Here is a 24,837-nt window from a genome sequence, read left to right as displayed (position 1 = left end):
ATTCAAAGATGTGCTGTGAATTGTATTGATTAAGAGTTTATAGAACAACACTCTAAATCTAGGGAGTGCTGTGAAAACTCTGTATATAGGGTTGCTTCCTATACTAATTTGAAGTCAGGCATTGTGTGCTTTTTAAAATACTTATTCTGTGATAGTGAGGCCTCTGACATTGCTAAGCTAAAGCACTGTGATGCTAGGGAATTTTCATGAAAATCATAGAATTGTAGAGTTGGAAGGGAGCCCTTCATGCTCTTTACTGCAGCTTGTAAAACAGTGATTGAATTGCCCCCCAAACCTCAGGCTTTTATATACATTATTTACACAATGAGTCCTGTCTGATTGGCTTATTCTGCTTCCCTCCTGGAGCCTGATTGGTCTTTTCCTGCAAGCCAATCAGTTGTTGCATTCTAGGATCCTACTTGCCTATTGTTCTAGGATCCAAGCATAGTACATAACAGTATCCATGGCAGATGGCCCTCCAACATCTGCTTAAAAACCTCCAGGGAAGGAGAGTCCACAACCTCCTGAGGGAGACTGTTCCCACTGTCAGAAAGTTTTTCCTGATGTTTAGTCGGAATCTCCTTTCTTGTTATTTGAATCCATTGGTTTGAGTCCAACCCTCCAGAGCAGCAGAAAACAAGCTTGCTCCTTCTTCTATGGGACAGCCCTTGAGATATTTGATTCATATCTCCTCTCAGACTCCTTTTTTTTCCAGGCTAAACATACCCAGCTCCTTCAACTCTTCCTCATAAGGCTTGGTTGCCCTCCTCTGCACACATTGCAGCTTGTCAACATCCTTCTTAAATTTCATCACCCAGAACTGGACACAGTATTCCAGGTGTGGTCTGAACAAGGCAGAATAGAGTGGTATTATTACTTCCCTTGATCTAGACACAATATACTTTTGTTGATGCAGACAGTTGGCTGAGATTAAACTGTACAGAAGCCTTAGGAAAGGGGAAGCTATGCCGAGCAGACTACAGATTGGAAAACTGATGTAAGGACATCCCAGGAAGCAAGGTGCAGAGGTGGCAGAAGGCCTTGAGGCAGGAAGGCTGGAGCAAAACTTCACACTGCAGCCAATGTCCCAAGAGAAGCGCCATGTGCCATTTTCGAAGCATCCTTCCTGAAATACTGGCTGCGTGCTATTGCAAATGAAACACCAAGATGATCAAGCACCTTTTGATTTAAAGTACAGCTTGTACAAAAACATAGCAAACAACTGTTGGAAGTGTGGGGAAAGTAATGGAGACATGTGGTGGACATGTAGAAAGATTAGAGAATTTGGGTGCCTTGATGAGCTGGAAAAAAACTTTGGGTTAACCTTTCCAAAAAAGCCCAAGGCTTTTCTGCTAATCATTCTCGACAACGATATTCTGAAAAATTTGAGAGAAATTTTTCTGTATGCCACGGCTGCAGCTCGAACATTGATAGCAATGAACTGGAAAGGCAGAAATGTTTCAGCTATAACGGACTAGCAAATAAGTCAAAAGGTACTAACTGTTGTAAGAATGTATTAGAAGGAATATAAAGAATAACTCAATAATGATAGGTATATTCATTACTAGAAAAAGGCTATACAGCAGGAAATGATAGTAAGTCCAACTACACCTTTTTTTTTTCTTTCTGGTTTTTTCTTTCTTTAACTCATGTTAATAAAAAGATAAGACAACAAAAGAGTGAAATATGAATCAGTTTAATTTATAAACAGAATACTACTTGTATATGGTTTTTGCTTACATGGATTATATATATGTTTACTCAAGAAGATGTGCAATACATATGTATATGTATGTTATATGAGATATGCTATATGAAATGTGTCATACGATATAAGAGATTTTTAATAAAGCAAAAAATAAAAAAATAAAGTACAGCTTGCTTGTAGGCCCACAAAACGGTCTGCTGGTAAGGTCTCTCAAGTCCCGGGAGTGAAAAGTTCCTCTGCTATGGTTTGGGACTGCCTGTGGCAGCCTTCCTCTTCTCAGCGCTAAATTTGCAACTCTCCAATTCTGTGATTCTATGATTCTTAGCCACAGGACAGAGACAGAGGGGAGCCAGTGGCAGGACATCTTGAGTCTTTGCAAGCATGCATATTGAATGTTTTCAAAGCCCTCCATCCTTTGCAAACAGTTGGTTGGAACACCAATGGAGTTTGGTCCTTTCATCATGGCAAGCAGTGTGATACTTACATAGCCTGCATCCATCCCACTTCTCATACAGTAGAGCATTGAGAACTGATGGCCCTGAGCAAAAAATCAGCTCCCTGAAGGTTACCATCTGGCTCCGAATTGCCAAGCCAGAGTCAAATGGTGTGTATAAATTTCCTTGTGGCTTTGAGTGGATACAAGAAACAGTGGTGAAAATAACCATTCTGCAAGTTTCTTAATAACATAAAAAATATATCCATTCTCCTCTTTTCTTGGCAGCAAAAAAATTCAGAAACTTAAAGAGGAAAGGAGCTTTAAAATTTGCCTTGAGGAATGGTTTGGGGAGTGTTTTATCTTTAGGCACATTAATACAAAAGGTACGTAATAAGCAAGTTCTCGATTTTTCGCAATACCTGAAAATTCAAGTTTATTATTCAAAATAATATGTTTGTTTTTGTACTGAATAATTGCACCTTTTGAGGTTTTAATGACAACTCTGTTGGAGAACAGTGCCTACTATCCAAAGTATTCAGAGTGGTTTGATTAACAGTGATAAAATACTTTAAAATAAAATTGAGTGGAGAGTTGCTTACTGAGATGACCAATTCTTACAATGGACATCATATATATGTATATTCAATGGGTAAGCTTTTAATAAAAAAACTATAACATATACATTATGCTGTAAGAATATACAGATTGCATAGTAATTCAATTGCTACATGTTTGAATGATACATTGAGACTTGCTTCCACATCTGATGGGGCTGTGACATCACCTAGCAATATGGAAAATATATTTTATTATATGTTAAAGACATTATAGTTAAAGAGATCCCATTGATACCTATAAATATTTTATGTGAAGCCTTATGTTAGATCTGAACACAGACAGTTATTGGCTAATTCATTAATTATAGGTAGGATTTTATTACTAAATATTAGGAACAAGACCATTTGCCAAGTCCTGAGATCTGGAAATGAAAGAATTGGAAGATGGTGTTGATTTGTAATAGCACAATCCTAACCATGTCTTCTCAGAAGTAAATCCTACTGAGTGGGGCTTCCTCCTATCTCCGGGGTGGAAATATTAATTTAAACCAGGGTTTGTTAACACAATAGAACCCATTTATACAATACTTGAACAAGACTGTACCATGGTGACCTGTTCATCTAGTAATACTGGCTATGGTCTGAGATAGATGCTGAATATTTTTCTCATTTTCTTTCTCAGTTTGGGCTTTAGTGCTTTTTGTTCATTTAGTTTCTCTTGTTTGTACAGTAATGACTACAGTGATGATGTACGTGCATTTGTGTGTATGAATATATCAGAGTGGATGTGCTCATGGGACTTAGTTGTCGTGTGAGGTGGTAGATGCATTTTAGAAGTTCCTCCCCCTCCGCTCTTTCCTCAAAGTGCTTCTCCTGTGGGAATTTCAACTCCCAAAGTGATATTTTCCACAGCCCTGTTTTCATGATTTAGCCTCTTTTCTGTAAACAATTTACTGTAATAAAGTGCGAACATCAGGGCTGTGTAGGAGGGTGTTAGTTTTTTGGGTCTAAAATGAGTGGCGTCTCTTCTAATGAGGGGCAGCTGAGTGGTACCATATGTTCCCACGTTTTGAAATTAGTTGATCCACCCGTTTAAACGACTTGTCATTTTTCTATTTTGTTCATGCTTTCAGTTCCCTGAACTATAAGCTTGATTATTATGGAATGATCTTCGCTCTTTTACCCAGGTCCTTTATTCAAAGCTATTAATGTGATATTCAGCAGGTGCTGACAGACATAAAGACCTCCTTGAAAAGAGCGAAGATCAGAAGCTTGGCTCTCCAGGGGCTTGGCTCATTAGCAATTATCCATGGACTTATACATTATGAGGGAACTCTGGGAACATACAGATCCCTAGCTCAACAAGAAACCTCATTCATCTATCTGTTTGCTAAAAGCCCATTATAAATACCTTTTTCTGCAGCAAAGAGAACTTTAGTAATGGAAAATATAAGTAGCTGATACCTGACTAGTATCCACCAGTAGCACAAATCACAGTCTTTCTGTCCTCAGAAAGCCTTTTTTCTAGATGTGGTGGGGAGACATGTTAGTTTATTCGTAAGACTGTATAAATTGAGAACGGGGGCTTCATTTTTAACCAAAGGGGGGGACATACAGGTGAGGGGACATTAATCAATGCTCCAGGTCTCCTACCCCCTTTCAGTCCAGCAGCAGGCATAGTCAAACCAAGACATGGTTGGGCTATGAATGCAACTCTTACCTGTATACAATGGGCTTCATTCCAGCTACTAGATTCCTACAGACAGACATACAGTCGTATCTCCATTCTGGCATGAAAGAGACACCATCACTTTTCAAGGACACATTCTGGCAAAAGGAAGGTACAGAGCAAGGCCAGCTAGGGAGAAGCCATGGGGGGGGGGAGGACCAGGGAGAGAAACCTGGAGGGCTCCATTTGGCTCCCACACCTGAGGTTCCTTGCCTCTGCTCAAGACCAACTCAGGATTAGGGCAGGTGAAGAGGGGAGAGGTCCATGGCACAAATGGGTATGAAGTTTAGATTAACTACACTTGGTGTCTGATGCGAGAATGGAGTGAACATGTGCAGAACAGCTGTCCCAATCACATCTAGTTTGGTCCTTAAACAATACAATCTGTAACCCACACTGAGATCTTAGGATGAAGGGCAAGCAGCAAACTGGTTTCTTTTGCTGCCATTTGTAAAGCTAGTGCTGTTGTTGTTGTTTAGTCATTCAGTTGTGTCCGACTCTTCGTGACCCCATGGACCAGAGCACGCCAGGCACTCCTGTCTTCCACTGCCTCCCACAGTTTGGTCAGACTCATGTTTGTAGCTTCGAGAACACTGTCTAACCATCTTGTCCTCTATCATCCCCTTCTCCTTGTGCCCTCCATCTTTCCCAGCATCAGGGTCTTTTCCAGGGAGTCTTCTCTTCTTATGAGGTGGCCAAAGTATTGGAGCCTCAGCTTCACGATCTGTCCTTCCAGTGAGCACTCGGGGCTGATTTCCTTAAGAATGGAGAGGTTTGATCTTCTTGCAGTCCATGGGACTCTCAAGAGTCTTCTCCAGCACCATAATTCAAAAGCGTCAATTCTTCGGCGATCAGCCTTCTTTATGGTCCAGCTCTCACTTCCATACATCACTACTGGGAAAACCATAGCTTTTACTATACGGATGTAAAGCTAGTAATATTTAGTAATTATTTCTAAGTACGATGTCTCATTGCAGTAGCATTTTCTGCCCCTACTAAAATTTCAAGTAAAAAGCCATTGTTGCACTTGTGTTTGTGTGTCGGAGCTATACTCAAGGCTGGTTCCTTTCTGGTTTGGAAGTCCTTTCCTTTGTTGCTTTAGTTAATTTCACTCTGATATGTAGCTATATTTAACACATGGAATTTCTGACCTATCAGCAGAAATGCTCTAGCTATGAAGCAAATGAATCTTAATGTGAGCAGCTAAAGAAGCTTTGATTGTTTTTCCTGCTACTAGGCCAAGTCACTTAAGGAGAGGTTTACAATACGGGGTTACAATTCTCATTAAAATACAAGTTTCTGAAAGATTAAAAGGTATCCTTTACTTTGATCTGCGAAAGGGAAAAGGAAAAGGGTTTATCAGCTTCAAGGGATTTCGGGTTTGCTATGGAGAATTTAACATAACCATAAATTTGTTTCAGTTGAATACCGTGTTTTAATGTACACGAAATCAGACACAGGAAGTGTTGGGAGCAGAAATTTGGAAAGAAGAAAGGATCAACACTTTAACATAGACGCAAAGGAGTTTTAACCTTCTATAATAATATTCCACAGTGTCTGTGTGCCTGTTTCTCTTCAGAGAACCTCCCAGTTTCCACCTGAGAGGCAGATTTCGAAATCCTCCTTTCCCATTAGAAACTGCAGACCGGGACTAAGCCATACCATTGCTTTACAGCAGTGCCATGTGAACATCACAGAAGAAGGTAAGAGCCAAGAGGACCAAAAGAGGAAGAGGAATCAGGGATCCAGAGGAAGGAAGCTGGAGCTAGCTGCCAGCCATTCATCTTCAGACCTTATTTGCAACCCTATTTCCAATCGCATGCACACCATTTGATATGCATTTTGCAAGTATGTTTTATACCCTGTGTAAAGGACATTGTGGTGCATTTTATATTTAGCTGTCTTTTGGTATTGGAAAGAAGGCAGAAGAAAATCCACATTTCACTGGTGATGGGTGGAAATATGATCAGCTAGCATTCTGGATTCAAAGATCTGCACTGGGACTTGCAGATCTGATGTTTTATGATGCGCTAAGAACCCAGGAGGGCAGACCTGGCTTGCCCATCTCCTCCACCCATGTTCTGATGATTCACACCATGTTGACCCACTCATCCACATTCAAATAACTGGTCAGCATAATTTACTCTACATGAGCTGGAGGGCCGATTTCTGTTCTCCAGGAAGCTCCCTGCACTTTTTACAATTTTGCAAATTCAAATAGCTAAAGCATCTTTAATAAAATAGCAACAGTATTCCGGTTTCTAAAATGTATAGAAAAGATTCACAAAAAGGTGAAGAAAATAAACATTGGCTTTCAAGAGCAAAAAGATTGTGGTCATGGCTAGCTTTTTCTGTTTTTTAAACCTATTAGGTCAGGTTTATACTGAATTAAAGTTTGCCACTCTGCTCCCAAATCAGTGAGGTGCTAGCTTTGGTGACACATGTGCTAAACTGCAATCATGCACTATTATTAGTTCCCTGCTGAGAGCTAAAGATGAAGTTTGCTAGCATTGCCTTATGTATTATGCAGTTGTACATGGAAGGAAGACCAAAAAGCCATACCTGTTTGAACAGAAAGCCTGAAGCCAGAGGCTTTCTGTGACTGAGATTACAATCTGAAACAATCCAGGGCTGCTGACAAGGCAGTATGAGGGTACACACTTACTGGGCCTCATGCCAACAGGGGACCCAGACTCTTAGCTTTCATTAAAAAAAGAAGAAGTTTATTGGGAAATTTAAAAGAAAGTTATAAAACAACTCCTGGAGATAACTTTAAAGCTTTAGTTTTTGGCAGGCAGCACTACTGCTTAATCACAGTTGCCAAGGAATTAAAGAAAGGAATGTTGACCAGCAGAAAGAAATAGGGGAAGGTGGATGAAGGAACTTACCGGGGGTATGTTTGTTTAAGCACTTTTCTCTGTGCCAGTGTTATTTCATTCATTCTGCTGCCTTTACAGAACAAAACACAATTGCCGGGGTGCATGCCACCCCAGTCTCCAAGCAGTGCAAGATTCCAGGGGCGCCAGGCACTTACCCAGGGTCTGTGTTTGTTCTGCTCCCACAGGGTCCAGTTATTTAGTGACAGCAAATCTGTGTATTAGTATTAGGTAGAAGGAATAATCATGCTGCTCCTCTAAGAAAAGGTAGTACCTTTCTAGACCTCAAGGCAGGCTGGGAAATGAAGGCACAGTAATATTCTAGTATCTATTGGCTCTGCCCAGAGCAGGGAGAAACTCCCTCTCTCTTTTGCAACCTAGTTCTGTTTTAGTTCTTGCAAGCCCAGGAAGCGGGGTAGTCACTCGTTCTTACAGAACTTCACAAAGAGCTCCTAACCACATTCATTCAGAGCCATATGAGGAAGTACCTCTACATGTGTCTTGTGAACGTCAATAAAATACACGTTTGAGAGCTTTGTGGAGTTTTGTTTATACTCTCCAGATTGAGAGAAGTCTCAGGACAGAACAGTGTTTCCTTTTGGGAATGAAGCAGAGCAGAGACTGTGGTGTCTTTATGATATATGGTTTATTTACACATATGTATAACCTGAGCCTGAGTCTTTTTTCTCCCTTAGCCACAGCCTGGAATTCAAGCAGAGAATAAGCATTGCACTCTGATCCTCTGCTAGCTGCTTTTTCTCCAGCTTCTAGTTCGCATAACAGCAAATTCTGCCCTCAAACTCAGGCTTTGTCCTTCTTACTAAGAGCCCAGCCATTTTCGGTCTGACACAGAGCTCCCTTTTATTTGTTCTCTTAATGGCCCATCACCCAGACAGTTACCACATCAGGAAACTAGCCTGGTTTGTTTAGTTTTTAACACTTGCTAGAATTAGAGGGGTCTGGCACCCACAAACTCATAACATTATGTTTTACTCAGAAGTAACATCCTTGAAATAAATAAGGTTTCCTTCCTACTGAGCCAAAACGGTGACTTTGCAGTCCGCTCAGCCATTTTCTACGCCCTTCACAACCACTACAGTTCATTGGTCATCACTGAGCTGTTCTTTATTAGTATACAGTAAACATAAAATAAAAATATAAAATACAGAATGAATCAGCAAATACAACGATAAAATAATTAAACACCTTATAGCTGCAGCAAGTTAAAATTCCTGGAAACTGCACTTTAACACTTGGGAAACTTTAGTGATGAATGTTGGCGAACTGTTTTTTGTGTGTATATGTGTTTTGCTGACAGTTGTGAAACTGCACATATCTGCTGCTTGCTGCTGTGTATTTGTATCTTTATTTTCCTCCAAGGTCCTGAAAGCAATGTACACAGTCTTTCCCTTCCCACTTTTATTTTCACAACAGCCCCGTGAAGTAGGCTAGGCTGAGAGTTAGTAGCTGACATGCCAAAGTTGTGAAACTGCTTTGAGCATGCCAAAGTTGTGAAACTGCTTTGAGCATGCTTAAGAGTGGTTTTCGCTTACAAAGTAGTAGCATGTTGTTGTTTTTACAATATTCTGTGGTGGTTCCAAGTTATGCATGAAGGAGAATTAATATGCTGCTGAGATAGGGCAGGGGTAGAAGTGGATAGGTGTTTGGACCCTGAAGACAGCATCTTCCACAGAGGTGTGCATTAACAGAAGCTACATTAGCTACCTGCAATTTGTGTGTGTGTGTAACTTTAAAAGGCTGAAGGTGACCTACCATATCAGCAACGAAGAGATTGATTTGACTCCCTTCTGAGAAGGTGTTGAAAAATAGCAAATGCTGTAGTTTGGACTGCTCTGCAGAGGTCTTGGCTATTATATGAGTCAGAGCAGGTATAAGTGTGTCGTCCTCTACTCCCTCCCCCACCCCACCAAAGTTAAAAGGGAAAATGTGATTTTAGCAGGCAGCATTTATTAATATCACAGAAGCTTCGTAATAAGTACTTGAATAGATGCCAAGCCTGCCATTTTTTGTAAGTAGCAGCAGACGAAATGTTCTTTTGAAGCCATGTTCATATAATATATGCCTAGTCCAAAATGGAATTTAAAGCAAATTTGAAAGGTCCCACTGAGGCAAAATATGGGTAGGAATTTCAATAGGGCTGTTAAAAGGACTTCAGTAATATTTGTTAGGTCATGGTCTCTCTTCTCTTCTCTTCTCTTCTCTTCTCTTCTCTTCTCTTCTCTTCTCTTCTCTTTCAAAACATACCCAAAGGAAAAGTGATCCCTGCAGCAGAAGTGAAGTCAGAGTTAAATGACATGCAATAAAGAAAGAGAAAGCAACAGACCAGCGCAACCTAATACAAAAGTAAGTAAAAAATGAAGCACCATTTGTTTTCAGAGGAGCAATAGCACTTGGTTTCTTGGTTTGTTTGTTTGTTTGTTAGATACCCCACCTTTTCTCCCAAAGGGAGGCAATAGATATCCAAGGTGTGTTTATGCTATAAATGTTTACCTGGCTCCTCCTCATCCCTTGTGTTTTGTTTCATTGCCCTTCTGTTTTACTTTCCTATTGAGAAAAGGGGCGTGGATAAATTTCAAACAGTGTTTTCTTTTTAGAGCTACAATCAGTTTAGAACTACTTCAGTAAGACAGCAAGAGAGGGATGCTCACCCAAGCCACTAATTTTAGAGGAGATTGTTTCTAGGTGAATTCCTAGCCAAATTTTGGGGCAGGGGAATGATTTGTGGGTGGCGCTATGGGTTAAAACATAGAGCCTAGGGCTTGCTGATCAGAAGGTTGGCAGTTCGAATCCCCGCGACGGGGTGAGCTCCCGTTGCTCGGTCCCTGCTCCTGCCAACCCAGCAGTTTGAAAGCACGTCAAAATGCAAGTAGATAAATACCTTCCAGCGGGAAGGTAAACAGCATTTCCGTGTGCTGCTCTGGTTTCACCAGAAGCAGCTTACTCATGCTGGCCACATGACCCAGAAGCTGTACGCCAGCTCCCTTGGCCAATAAAGCGAGATGAGCGCCGCAACCCTAGAGTCGGCCACGACTGGACCTAATGGTCAGGGTTACCTTTACCTTACTGTTTTCTAAGCTGAAGGTGAGCTAGGTGTCATAGGTCTGCCCCCCCCCCAAGCCATGCAGTGCTGAGTCTGAGAGTGTTGCTACAAGCAATCTGGACTGCCTAGTGTATACACACACAGACTGTGTATGCAAAGGCACATCCCCAGAAAGTCCCTTTGGCTGTTTTCTCTTACCTACCCATCTCACCCTCCGTCCCACCTGCTGCACCTGCCTGGAGTTTTGGCACTTTGGATGGGTGGGGAAGAAGGCCTCCCTGCTTACCATAACGTGAGGCCTAGGTTTTGGGGGCTGTGCCTTATCAAGCTGCTTGAAGTGGGAAGCATTCGGCTCAACCAAAGCTGAACTTAGCTTTCTTAGCTTCCCGCTCTTCTAATCTCCCCTGCAGATATTATGAATAAAAAGTGGCCTTGGTTCACCCCATTGTCTGCGTCTCTTTTCTTACGTCAGGTTGCAACACAAGTGCTGGTCACTGTAGCCACAAGGGCATCAGAATTACCTTGCCAAAGCCCACCTAATCCAACGTTCATTTCTGAAAGTTTGCAGGGGCTGTTATGCCATTCCATGCACACGAAATGTTGTAAGTAGGCTATTGATTTCTGGTTGAATGGTATGTTGTTCTGAAGAGGATAAATGAGTTTGGCATTCTTACACGTTTGTTCTTTCTCAGAAGAGAAATCATTAATTTAGTGTATGTATGATGCAGTCTCAATATCTCAGGAGCAAGATGACAAATCTGAACCAAATTTGGTACAGAGGCCACTTGTAGCACAAGGAAAAACAGATTAGCTTTTGCTACCAGGAAAGGTAGAAATTGGGGTTTATGGGAGTGTGCGTGAATATCTCTGCAACTAATGCTCTGACATGACATTTCATAAGCAAGGTAGTTATTAGATCCTCAAACACTGGTGCAAATTTCGATGGAAATGACCTGCTACAGCCTTCAGGAACCTTCAGACTACAGTTCTCATCAGCCTCAGCTTCCATGTCTCAGCTTGCAGCGACTAGAAAGCACCACCATTGCCACATTCCTTGAAAACTGCGACTAGATGCAGGGGCAGGTTATGAATTTTGTCAGAAGTTTCAGTTAGTGTATCGACTGCCATCCCTTTCCTGAATAATTATATGGATATAAAGATGGCTATGGGGCAAACATCCTAAGACACACACCCCAAAATCCTGGGTAGCCTTACAGACGATTTTATTTGCAGTTTTCAATGAGCGCAGAATATGTCACACTACCTTGCTGCTGCAAAAAGCTATAAACTTACTTACTTACTTACTTGCAAAAAATGAAGAACTAGAGAAGTCCTTGGACCAGCTTATGAAAAAGCAATGTAAGTTAGAGTGAACCATGCTTTGGAAAGTTTCATAAACATGCGGTCTAATCCACATGTCTGTGTTATGATCCAAGTGTGGTCCAGGCAGATACAGATGCGAGGTTCAAACTGAAATCTTCCCCATCTCTACTCAAAATCTTTACCCCAAAGCACTGGGATTGGAGCGCTGGTAAAATAATTATCTCTGATTACACGCTGGATCTGTCAGTCATTAAGGCCCCCCCCCTCCCGCCTCCTGGTCCTAGCATTATTCTTAACTGTAGAGACAGAAGTTTTACTTTTGCAAAGCTTCCTCTTCTCTCCCTTCTCACCACACCCTGGTCTTTTTCCTTAAGGGGTAAGCTTAAAGGCAGAATATCACTTCTTTGCAGACACTACTCTGCATTTTTTTTGGGGGGGATGTCTGTGTCTGAGTCCTGGAGGTGCTTTGAGGCACTTTAGGGGATCACTGCTTCAAGTTGCCTCATATAGGCCCCATCTCAAAGAAGCCAAAAATCTCCCAGAGGTACCTTGCTCCAGTTTGGGGTTCATGCAAAGTCATTGCACACCCCTAAAAGATACCATATGTTTCTGTTTCTCTATTTAGATATCACAGCAAATAGACCTCAGTTTCTATTCAAAGCCTTCACTAAATCTTTGCCCACCACTTTCCCTCCTTTGCCCACCCTTTGCCCACCACTTTCCCCCAGGGAAACCCAATCTTCAGCACTGAATTGGAACAAATGGCAATTGGGTTTTCTGCGGATTGCCATTTGTTCCAGTTTAGCACTAAAGAGCGGGTTTTCCAGGGTAAAGGCAAAACTACTTGGACCCATGCCTAGAAAGCACAGGTCAAGCAGAAAACTGCTCAGAAACATGCCTCCTAGACACAGGACAAGTGGAAGTGTAGACAAGCCTTCTCCAGATTTTAAGACAGGGCCTTTCCAGATTTGCCTGGAGATGCCAGGGATTAAATTTGGGTGTATGCAAAGCATGTATTCTACTACTGACCTATGGCTACAATCTTTTGTCATCTGTGAAGCTCTTCTTAACCAGCTTCATCGATTGACCCTAAGCTCTAGTCCACACAATGCCCAGGTAAGCAGGTCTTTCAAAGAATCTCTTGCTAGTGGCAGTCCTCTGTAGCACCATCTGGTCTCTTAAGCCTCTCTTTCCAAATGTAACTGCAAGATACAGTGCTATTTCATTGACCTCACTGAACTGACACAAATTTCCTATTAGTGAAAGCTTTTAGAAACATACAGAAGAACGAGATGACTGTCAAAATCAGACTTTGGTCTGAAGAGTTTTTTCTGAGAGAATGCCTTTTATCCCATGCACACCTTGTATTTTCCTAGAAATGTTTTTGAGGCTTTTTATTAGTTCATCTTGGGTGAACACTAAACTAGAAGAAAAGTTGGCCTGTGAGTAATGAAAGGTGATGGAATCTGTATGCACTGTGAAATGCATTTTTCCTGGGGTTTATAGAGCAATTGAAGCTCATGTTGTTGCAAATCTGATGCAAGCACAGCACTAAATAAGATCTTCTCTGAAACAGCCTCCTGTGTCAATAGATGAGCACATAAAAGAATGAGAATAAGAATTTTGGAACTGAATGGAAATCAAGCCATCCTTTTTCTAAACATGAAAGGTGGGGAAAGGAATATTGTGGCCTCCCTGCCCTATATTGTAACAGGCCAAGTAATAGATTGCCAACAAACCATGATGTTTCTTGTATGCCATGTTGTTGATCAACCATATGTGGCTTCTGGACTGCCTTGAAATTACGAGGTGGAGAGGCCTATACTTCTTGCAACCTATAATGCTCTGTAGGAACCCCCCCCCCCAACCCACATAATTATTAATCCATATTCCCACCACAGCAAAAAGTAGATGTGAGGAGGGGATTGTGTTTCCTTGAGAATTTGTCCAATTGCAGCCATATTCCCCTGTGAGTGGAAGGAGACACTTTTGAATTTTCCGAGCATGACTGAAATGGCACGCTAGCCACAGAACATACAAGCTGCTTCCTGGAGACACTATGGGTTCTACCATTGTGGGTCCCATGGGGTCTACAACCTAATCAGAGATTCAGACATCTAAAATAGCAGTGCCCACCGTGTTGGTGGTGTTTATAGTTCTCCCAAAATGTCCTTACCTGAATGATTCCATTTCTGTTTACTATCTACCAAAATCTGCTGATAGCAGCAGCAGTCAGTGGAAACTGTGAAGAGTGTTCAAGTTGTTCTCTGTGGAATCTGCACTGTCAGCTCCACTGTCTATCTGACTGAATGAATGAATGTGTAAACCGATGAACCCATTTGTTTCTATGGCACAGGGCAACTTTTCTGGATATCCTGATTTGTGGTACTTAACTAGCCAGCCAAAGTCATTATCCTGACAAAGGAGCTGGTTTGGCAAGCGTCCTCTGATACAGTCTACCCTCACAGATACAGGATTGCAGGCATGGAAGAGGTTCCAGGGTTTCGTCCAGACTGACCCCCCCAAATTTATAACATGGCAATAGCTAGGCCTCTCTCCATCTTACTCTACATGCTGCCTTGCTGGAGAAGCATGGAAAAGATGCAGAATGTGGTGTTGGGCAGAAACGTTACTTTCCCAAGAACCTCAGATAGCTAGCTAGAGTAAATAGCAAATTTCTCACCTTTGGGGCTATCAAATTCTATCTGAAAATTTGTATGAGCAACACCTCCAGAAATTTACAAAACCAGAGGGGTGGTTGAATAAGTTGTCGATTGGGTCAGGGAGTGCTTCATGGTCCTTGCTCTCCTATGATGAACAATCCAGAATAAAATATGTACAACAACAAAAACTGCTGAATAAATTATGCGAATTAGATATATTTTACAAATGTGTTCAATTGGCATTTAGACAAGTTACAAAATTTAGCTTTTCTTGATACAGAATTTAGACTGCCTTGGGGAAGAATTTTATTTCTATTTGTTTTAGCATAGCCTACAAAGCTTGATGAATGGTTCCTGAAAAGATTCCAGTTTGCAAATGCATTTATAGCCTTTTGTATGACTCCTTTTAAATAGGTTTCCAGCTAATAAAGTCTTAGTGCTGCTATCACTACACTTTGGAGATGAAAATGCTGGAAAGGAAATGAAGAGTTGGGTAAATTATTAAAGACAACCTTAAAATCCATTGTCTTTCACACATGGGAAAGTGTGTCTGGATACAGCATCTAAGATTTTGCATATCAAATCCTTTAAATAACAAGATGCTGCTAGAGGAAGTGCAAATCTTTACAGCTCAAGATTTTTGCTGTAAATTTGTCAAATTCCAATGCATCATCATAAATATAATTGAACAGGAACGACAGTCTGTGTTTCTATTTATTTTTTACATTTAGCACATCAAGCTGTTTTAACTTAAACAACAGAGGCAGGACTGTATAGTTTAAAGCAGAATCTTAAAGAAATGCAGTGACTTTCTCTTGCTGGATTGCATGGACCCCTCCTTCATGTTTTTTCTGCATTTTCAAAGTATTTTCAATTTGCTTCCTTATCTTCTGACAGTTCTTCTGTGATATATTATGTAACCTCATCCTTAGATAGATGATAGATAGATAGATGATAGATAGATGATAGAGATAGATAGATGATAGATAGATACCGTAGATAGCTATAGATAGATAGATATAGATAGATAGAATAGATAGACAGACAGATAGACAGATATATCCATATTTGCATGAGGTTACATGTCAGACCCTAGTTCTGTACTGCCAACAAAGACACACTGAAATGGATTAATTCTATTTCATGCTGGAGCTCTTACTTTGTGCAACTCGAAAGAAAAAGGAGTGATATTTTCATCTACTGCAGCTCTTTAGGGATGCTAGACACAATGTTTTTAGAGCCATAGGACCAATGTAGAAGCATTGCTGGCACACATAGTATTGTTATGCATTTGTGGGTGCCAGGCATGTAATCCTTGTACCCGGCAAGTGTTAAGAGCTAATTAAGCCAGACTAGCTTCCAATGTTCAGGTAATCACTTGGGTGATAGGTCATTAAGAGAACAAATGAAAGGGCGCTCTGTGCCAGAGGACAAATGGGTGGGGCACCTTTTCCATCTCTTAGTTCATTTTCTCTTTCATGCAAAAAGTCCAAAATGAATTTCCAGTCCTTAATAAACGCAAAGCAAGGAACATTTCAATCAAACAGTTCGCCTTATCAAAGCTTGTTTAACCGGCCCCAAGTTTTGTGGCACTTTTTTCAGCATGCGGAAAGTTAATCTGGTCCACCTCCAAGAATTCAGACAGTAGACTGTTTTTTGGATGTCCAGATTGTTAATGGAGATTGCAATTTGCTCCACAATGTCCTGGCAGGCCTTGATGTCTCTAGAGGCCTGCCTCCTCGTGTAGCGAAAGAACCAACATGGGCTCCTCCCAAGCCTACTGTGGATTCAGTGATTCTTCCTTCCCCCCTGAGTTCCCTGGTTATATTTATTCCCCATAAACAGATCCCCAAATCCATAACTGCTGATACCAGTATTTCCAGAATGCTACAATTTTAAAGGTATCCTGAATGTATAAAGTGTGGTGGTAACAAGCATAATTGCAAATACACAAATGGTTTGGTGCAGATCCGTTCGCCTTGTGTAATATTTGAAATGGCCTTTAGCTATTTGAAACTAATCCTAGTTGTGACCTATTTTTTCTAGCACTGAATAAGCTTTCAATATGTTAATGATCACACCAATGCCCTATCCTGTTTTGTCCTTTAATTTGCTCTCTTCTGCTCCTTTTCCTTTCTTCATCACTACCTCCTCTAGCCTTTTAATGGCCCATCTTTCTTCCCTCCCCTTCTTTTCCTTTCTTTTCCTTCCCCACCCCATGTCTTATCCTCTCCCCTCTAATCTCCCTTCTCATTCTCTCCTTTAGATATTTCCAAGTAGTATCAGTGCTCACCCTTTAAGCACAATGTAAGTACCACATTAAAAGTCTATTACTGGTAATGGAGTTAATGTAAAAGTGCAGATTACCTATAATTAATGGCAAAGTAATTCCATGTCTGATCCGATGTAATGAAACACTATTTTAATTTAAATATATTGGACATCCACTAAGCCATCAAACGAGATGCTGCGTCTCAAGTCACTTAGAAACATATTCAGTCAGTATGAAGTCTTCAGATCTTTGGCCGAGATCACCTTTGAAACTTGGCAGTAACTGCAGGACACTCTTGTATCTTCGCTGCCCGCTGACCCTCAGGTGCGTAAAGGCTATGGCAGATTGTAACTTAGATTTATTTCAGCTATTGTGATAGAAATCCTGGAAGCTATCACTGCAGCAGGCAATTTTATTTTCATTCTTGAGTTACGAGTCTGAGAGGGGATCAAGGCATAATTATGCTAGACACACAGAATATCAATCTGTACTGTAGTATACATGCCTGGGTTGATGCTTTCACCCCAAAGCATAAATTATGAGTACTGGGAATGTATCTAAGTTGTGTGGTCCACATGACCTCTGCATGTGAACACCTTCTGGGTGTTCCAAAAGAAAAATATCAAAAAATCACCGCAGCTTATCTCCTTCTGGTCAGCTTTCTCTCAACCAACCTGACTGTCCCAGGATGGCTCCCTTTCTCTCTTGATCTTTCATCTCAGATCCCAGACATAAAAAAAGGTGAAAGGAATGTAGAATTTCTGCTGCTGCTGGGATACCAGACAGCCATATCAGGAGGCTGGCAGAGAAGTGCTTCAGGCAGAGAGGTCAAGAAAGCTCTTGCAGTCAAAATCTGGCATCCTATCCTCTAAATATTTCTTATTTTCACAATAATTTCTTTTGGAACATTTCCCTTTTTAATGGATATTCTCAGTTGTGTGTCAAGGCCGAGCGCACCCCCCCACACACACACACTTTAAAAACAAACAAACTCATTGACACAGTATTTTAGTGTAAAGGTTGATGGGCAAAATTTAGGCCACAACTTTATTGATTAAGGAAACGTGACTGGTATTGGCTTAGGCATTGGCAAAAACTATATCTGACACCTGCCCGCCGTGCAGGAAGTCTGTAAGGGTAAACCACCAAAAGAGGGAGCTCTGTCGATGGCGACCAACTGAAGCTCACCCCGGGGTTCCCGCTGGGTCCTGGCATGGCCCCAGCCCCCCAAGTGGACTTCGGATGAAATCCAGACCTACGGATTCCTTTAACGGAATACCCTTGTACCTGCAGGGGCAGGTGATGGCCGCACCTCCCCTCCCCCACACCTCACAAAGCCAATGTCTAACCGCCAAACCTTACAAAGTTGTGACGATTGCTAAGAGGTAGGCGAAAACCAAATGACCAGTGCCAATCTGCCAAATGGAAAAAAATCCTACCCAGACCCTGTTCCAAAACAGGCGACCAACAGAAGTCCAGAGCAGACACCTAAAAACGAGGGCGGGTGGGCAGGTGTATGGCGGCGCGAAGCCAGGTGAAAGCACCAGCGATGCACCGCCATCTTTTAAATGCCCCCACAATCACACCACCACTCTCTGATTGGCCAATCGGCTGTGACCATGGGGCCATCACCTGGCTCGGGCTCATCCCCCACCCCCACCCCACAGAGAGGAAGGGGGCGCAACGCGGACCCTCAATTAGGAGGATCTGATTAAGTACAGTGGTACCTCGGGTTAAGCACTTAATTCGTTCCGGAGGTCTGTTCTTAACCTGAAACTGTTCTTAACCTGAAGCACCACTTTAGCTAATGGGGCCTCCTGCTGCCGCCGCGCTGTGAAACACAAGCAGTGGCGTAGCGTGGGTTGTCAGCACCCGGGGCAAGGCAAGTAATTTGCGCCCCCCTCCCCCCCGCTGCACTGTCCCTCCCCCAGATAGTCCCTCGCTCTCTCTCCGCACCGCACCGCACGCCTGGCACCCTCCCCTCCACAGTGGGCAGCGACCCGGCGGCTCGGATCGGATTCGCACAGCCAGCACTGCAGTGAGAGAGAGTGAGTGAGCCAGGTAGGGGCAGAGAGCTGCGAGTGCGAGCGCCCCCCCCCCGATGTTGCGCCCGGTGCGGCCGGGCCCCCCTGCACCCCCCACGCTACACCACTGAACACAAGTGAACAACACAAGCAACGCTGACACCAAACTCTACATACGTTAAACATAATAGAAACACCGCCACCCGACCCCACCCCCATCCATCTTCCCTCACTCCACCCCCCCTTTCTTTTTTCTTTTTTTTTCTTCCCCCCCTAATGCCTAAACAAATGAAATGGATTTGTAAAAATGTTACATGGGGAAAAAAATATATGAGGCATTACACTTACTTCTGTAAAACAAGAAAATCCTTAATAAAATATCAAGATGGAAAGGGAAAAAAAACACAATTTGCTGACATGTTGCCTGCTATTCTTTAACAATGGTAGTAATTGGGGTTGTGCACCAAAAACAAGGGACCCTTGGGCTTGCCGATCAGAAGGTTGGCGGTTCGAATCCCCGCGACGGGGTGAACTCCTATTGTTAGGTCCCTGCTCCTGCCAACCTAGCAGTTCAAAAGCACGCCAGCACAAGTAGATAAATAGGTACCACTCCGGCGGAAAGGTGAACGGCGTTTGCGTGTGCTGCTCTGGTTCGCCAGAAGCGGCTTAGTCATGCTGGCCACATGACCCGGAAGCTGTATGCCAGCTCCCTCGGCCAATAAAGCGAGATGAGTGCTGCAATCCCAGAGTCGTTCACGACTGGACCTAATGGTCAGGGGTCCCCTTACCTTTACCTTACCAAAAACAAAGATCAATTCAGATCTCACTTTGGGGCTCCAGAAACCAGTCCCTTTTGGACTGGACTGCTGTAGGCACAACCTAGACACCTTACTTTTTGCTGGAACCAGAATTGTAGCCCTTTCTGAGTAGATGAAGCTGGCCTGCCAAATAGGTGCAAGGCTTTTGTTTGTTTGTGAGGTATTTTATTTGTAAATTTAATCACAAAAATAATTGCATATGCAAATTAAAATGGTATGAAATGCTGAAAACAGAGACCTCTGATACTAACCATTGCTAATGTGAAATAATATAAGAAACATGGTTTATCACATGTAAATACATAAGGCAATAAAATTAAAAGAGCTGCAAAACAAAACCATAGCTTTAAATCAGATTTAGCTTTCAAAATATTATATACAGTAGCCATGATCTCTGAAAAATCAAAATCTGACTGAAATAACTTCCAAACATTAAGAAATATAATATTTTTGAAAGCAACAGGATGTTTTTGTGGGGTTTGTTTGTTTTTTACAATATTCAATAAAGGAGATCCTGGTTGTTATACATTTATTCTGTCTTCATCTATTTTTCCTTGTTCTAATGTACTGTGTTAATTTAGTTATCAATGCAAATTCCCAGTTCCCCTGCTCCCTATGCTCTTCTTTATCATTGGTATCATTTGCAATCCCCATTTTTCTGCTCACAGAAGGGTTTCATTTGACTTGAGTGTCCCTGCCATGTATCAAAACCTGATTGGCCATGTGGTGCTCTGATGTCACCACATCCCCTGGATGGCAGGAACCAACTGGAGGAGAATAAGGGCTCTGGAAACAAAGAACAGTGTTGGAGCTGCACCAGGGAAGGAATACATGACAGTGTTGCTGAAGTCAAATAAAACCATTCATCTGCCTTCAGTTTTCATTGGTGCCTAGGAAGGGAAACGCAAACCCATGATGCTGAAACAATTGTCGTGCATCAGCAAGATTTTCCATTTTGCCACATTACATCGTTATGGTTTCACTGCATCACAGTAGCAACTGGCTGGGATTATACCCCTCATGAATATTTTTAATCCTTTCTTAGGTAAAAGTAAAGGGAACCCTGACCAGTAGGTCCAGTCGTGACCGACTCTGGGGTTGCGACGCTCATCTCGCTTTACTGGCCGAGGGAGCCGGCGTACAGCTTCCAGGTCATGTGGCCAGCATGACTAAGCCGCTTCTGGTGAACCAGAGCAGCGCATGGAAACGCCGTTTACCTTCCTGCCAGAGCGGTACCTATTTATCTACTTGTGCTGGCGTGCTTTTGAACTGCTAGGTTGGCAGGAGCAGGGACCGAGCAACGGGAGCTCACCCTGTCATGGGGATTCAAACCGCCGACCTTCTGATCAGCAAGTCCTAGGCTCTGTGGTTTAACCCACAGCGCCACCTGTGTCCCTAATCCTTTTTTAGGACCCTCCCCCAAATTGCTGAAAAGAAGGGAAGTTTGCCAAACTTTCCAAACCTGCTCTTTTGGGGTGGGGTGGGGGTGGGCGTGGGTGGTGGTAGCTCAGCTCTATTTGTAATACTAGTAATTCATTGTGTAAAGCTAGTATGGTTTTTCTCAGGTGATGCTGAGGGAAATAACCTGTCAAGAAGTTCCTCTCCTTAAATGGACACTCCTAAACAGCGTCCATGAAATCTCGTTCACATTTTGAGCTGCGGGGAACTTCAGAAATTTAAATCAGGGCAGGTACTTGTTTTGATATTGCATTAGCCTTTACTACCTTTCTCTTCCTATATTTTAGGCTAGTTAGTGACAGCAGAAGAATCACATTTCTCAACAGTTACAAACAGCCAAGGTTTGCATTCTTGGACATGCAATAACAAATCTGAGCATGTGACCTGTGTAGGCACAAAGAAGCTAAATCTGTCCTACACTTAAATTCTTTCCTCATAGTTTTCTTCCTCTTTTCTCCCCCAGATTAAATTCTTGAGTTCTTGTTAACTGCACTAGGCTATAAATTATTAATATTAGAATTAATAGAGATCTGTTGCCAAGGGAGGAACAGAATAAAATGGTTTATATTGCACTCATTTGCACTTAGAAATTTCTCTTCTACCCTCGTTCTATTTTTAGTCGGCCCTATTGAATATGCCACCTACTCATGTTGTCAATGGCTTGATATTATCCCCCCCCCCCTTCCCATGTGAAGATACTACCATGGTAATAAATTTCCCAGAAACTTTCATGTTTTTCTAACTATTATACCCAATAAGTATGCATTACATGCTATTAGCCTTACCAAGGTATTCTAATCGAACTGTTCTATACCACGTTCGCATTAATATGCAAATGAGCCAGGGAATACGAAATTAAATGGAAATGAAAGTTGGAAGTTAATTGACATTTTTGTCACAAAAGCACCGAGAAACACTTTTTTTTTATGGTTTAATGGCAAAGAGCTAATGTGTCATCCGAGGGAGGATTCCATCAATCTAAGCTAAGGCGATTTTGCCGAGATGCAGTGCACAGAACTGCTTGGTATGCTACTGCCAGCTCTCCCCCAATGCAGGTGGTCCCATCACTGTAAACCTGCATTAAATTGCTGCCATCCATTATACACACTAGCTGCCTGGATTGCTGCCTAGCGCAGGCTTGCATAGGCCATCTATTCCTGTCAGAAATATGATATGTCAATGACAAAAGCTTAATTACACCATTAATTAATAGGACAATTTTCAAACTGCCTTGCAATGCAGTTTGACACTCATTAGTGCAATTTTTGAATAATTTCTCCCAGGGTGTGCTACTCCACAAAAGTACATCTTAAAGGAAATGCAGAACTTCAGAATTTTTTTTTTTTAATAAATCAAGCAAAGCATACATTGCCTTGAATTACCTGTACTTTTTCTTTTCTTTAGACAACAGCAACACTGCAACAACATTGCAAAAGCATTTACATATGCTTCGTCTATGTCTATATCTGCATGCTATCGTATAAATAACAACATAGTGTGTTGACAGAATTTTGCAAGGACTTGGAAATTGATTCAATAATTATGAAGAGAAAAGTGGTTTGGATTGACATCCAGGGCTTCTGGGAGAAAAAATCATTTTTGGATGTTCAATAAGAACCCCCCAAATTTTGGGTTTCATGAATTTCAGAATTTGTATAATAGGTTGTTGTTGTTTTTAAGTTACAACATTATAATTGAAATTTGTGGTTCTTTAAAAAAAAAAAAAAATCCTAGGTGTGCCATAGTATCATATAACTGTAGAGTTGGAAGGGATCCTTAGGGTCATTTAGTCCAGCCCCCTGCAATGCAGGAATCTCAACTAAAGCATCCATGACAGATGGCCATCCAACCTCTGCTTGAAAACCACCAAAGGTCTATTACCTTCTGAAGGAGTCAGTTCCACTGTCGAACTGCTCTTTACTGTCAGAAAGTCCTTCCCGATGTTTAGTAGGAATCTCCTTGCTTTTAACTTGAATCCTTTGGTTTGGGTCCTACCCTCCAGAGCAAGAGAAAACAAGCTTCCTCCATCTTCCATGTGACAGCCCTTTATATATTTGAAGATGGTATTATATCTCCTCTCAGTCTCCTCTCATCCCCAACTTCCTTAACCATTCCTCATAAGGCTTGGTTTCCATGCACTTTTATCATATTGGTTGCCCATATCACATTGGTTGCCAAAGTCAGAGGACAATGTTCACACTCAGCTGATCATTTTTGGAGTCAGTAAGTCAACATGCCAATTGGAAGGTCGGCAGTTAAAATCCCTGCGATGGGGTGAGCTCCCATTGCTCGGTCCCTGCTCCTGCCAACCTAGCAGTTCGAAAGTACATTCAAGTGCAAGTAAATAAATAGGTACTGCTCCAGCGGGAAGGTAAACAGCATTTCCGTGCGCTGCTCTGGTTCGCCAGAAGCGGCTTAGTCATGCTGGCCACATGACCCAGAAGCTGTCTGCAGACAAACGCCAACTCCCTCGGCCAGTAAAGAGAGATCAGCGCTGCAACCCCAGAGTCATCTGCGACTGGACTTAACGGTCAGGGCTCCCTTTACCTTTAAGTCAATATCATCAAGCCTCATTCTCCTGCAACCAAACAAACAAGGCAGGAAATCTTAAGTTAACTGTAGTTTGCTGAAAACAAATCAGGAAACTGTGGTTAATAGCTCCCAAACAAGGTAAGATTTAAACTTACTTTATGCTATGGTTTTCTATCTTGTCTCTTCAGGAAGCCATTGAACCCATTTTCGCTGTTCAGATGTAATGGAAACTATAGTTATCTGAAGCCTTCCTTGTATTAAGTGTGACTTGTTTCCTGTCTTGTGTGAAGGGAAGAACAAAGGTGTGGTATGCAAGTACCTAAGGCTTATTTTATATTTCTGCTTATAAACTCAGATATGATAGTCCAAACATGGCCATATGCCCTAGAGAATTTTGATAAAGAACATGTGTAACCCTGCTCCATCTACTTAGGCTCCCTTTTCAGCCCCTTTATAAACTCTCACTAGTCCTCTGTTTTGCTGTTTATGCCCTGCAGTAACTAGGCATTCCTAATTGCATGAGCTGAGTGTCCAAAAAGACAACAGCAGCAACAACAACTTTGCTAAAGTATGATGGATAGGCTGAAGACACGTTTTGGCACTGGGTTCATCTCTGTCTTCTGAATTGGTAATACAGCAGAAATTGTTTACAGCTGAAATTGCACAATATGACTACTACCAAACACAAATTTAAAGAAGATTCTTGTTGGCATCAGACCAAAGGTTAATCTTGCCCACCATTCTTGGTTTCTTTGCTTTTGTTTGTTTTCAGTGGTGGTCAGCTGGCTTCTTCTGGAGAGCTTATTCACAGCCATGAAAAGAACCATTTTTATTTGCCCACGAATAAAAGGGCCAATGTTTGAGGCACACATGGGTGGAGCCAGAGGCAAAAATAGGAGGGGGAGCAGGTGCAATTTTTACCTTTGTATAGTGGAAGCTTCTGAACAAATTAACACAACCCTCTCTGCCCATCATCCAAACAAGCTAGAGGCATGATCACTTCTCAAGGACACAGTCCTGCCACGCAAAAACACTTAGGGTATGAAAGAGGGCCAGTGAGCTATGTGGCCTGGAGAGTATTCCAAGGGCCAGGTGAGAAGCCTGGAGGGCCACACCTGGTCCCTGGACCTGAAATTTGCCACCCTTCCTGTTGATAAGAGGCTCTATTCAGCTGTCATGGCTAATTCATAAACTCCACAAGTTCCTCTCTTCTTTTGAAAAAGTGACCTAAGTGAGCTGTCATCACCATACCTTGCAATAGGGAATTTACTACATGAATGATTCATTGTATGAAGAGGAATATCCTTTTGTTAGCTGTACGGATGGAGAGATCAGTCTGTTTCTGATCCGTGTCAGTTTTCCGTGCGTTCATTCATAAAT

General features: G+C 42.1%; 3 long non-coding RNA genes across 5 annotated transcripts in view; 2 read left to right on the top strand and 1 right to left on the bottom strand.

Moving 5' to 3' along the window:
- Window positions 1–446: 446 nt before the first annotated feature.
- Window positions 447–9,566, top strand: LOC310675425. Of its 2 annotated transcripts, none has more exons than XR_014510138.1 (3): window positions 447–1,493; window positions 2,430–2,527; window positions 6,106–9,566. It is a non-coding gene; the product is annotated as an uncharacterized lncRNA (long non-coding RNA). The 2 variants fall into 2 exon arrangements; XR_014510139.1 differs by lacking the exon at window positions 447–1,493 and adding an exon at window positions 2,109–2,312 and having other exon boundaries at window positions 6,106–6,593.
- LOC310675406 lies at window positions 9,565–23,771 on the top strand. Of its 2 annotated transcripts, XR_014510117.1 has the most exons (5): window positions 9,565–9,670; window positions 10,840–10,969; window positions 16,620–16,660; window positions 21,033–21,157; window positions 23,650–23,771. It is a non-coding gene; the product is annotated as an uncharacterized lncRNA (long non-coding RNA). The 2 variants fall into 2 exon arrangements; XR_014510118.1 differs by lacking the exon at window positions 9,565–9,670 and having other exon boundaries at window positions 10,395–10,969.
- Window positions 23,239–24,837, bottom strand: part of LOC310675388 — a 139,143-nt gene continuing 137,544 nt past the window's right edge. Inside the window, exons 10-11 of the long non-coding RNA XR_014510090.1 lie at window positions 23,613–24,837; window positions 23,239–23,503 (exon numbers count right to left, since the gene is read on the bottom strand). This is a non-coding gene — a long non-coding RNA (uncharacterized lncRNA). The remainder of the gene's footprint in view (window positions 23,504–23,612) is intronic.

Source organism: Podarcis tiliguerta (assembly GCF_965153285.1).
Source record: "Podarcis tiliguerta genome assembly, chromosome: 4".
NCBI lineage: Eukaryota > Metazoa > Chordata > Lepidosauria > Squamata > Lacertidae > Podarcis > Podarcis tiliguerta.
Note: the sequence above shows the minus strand (reverse complement) of the source record. Positions and strands in the feature narration are given on the sequence as shown.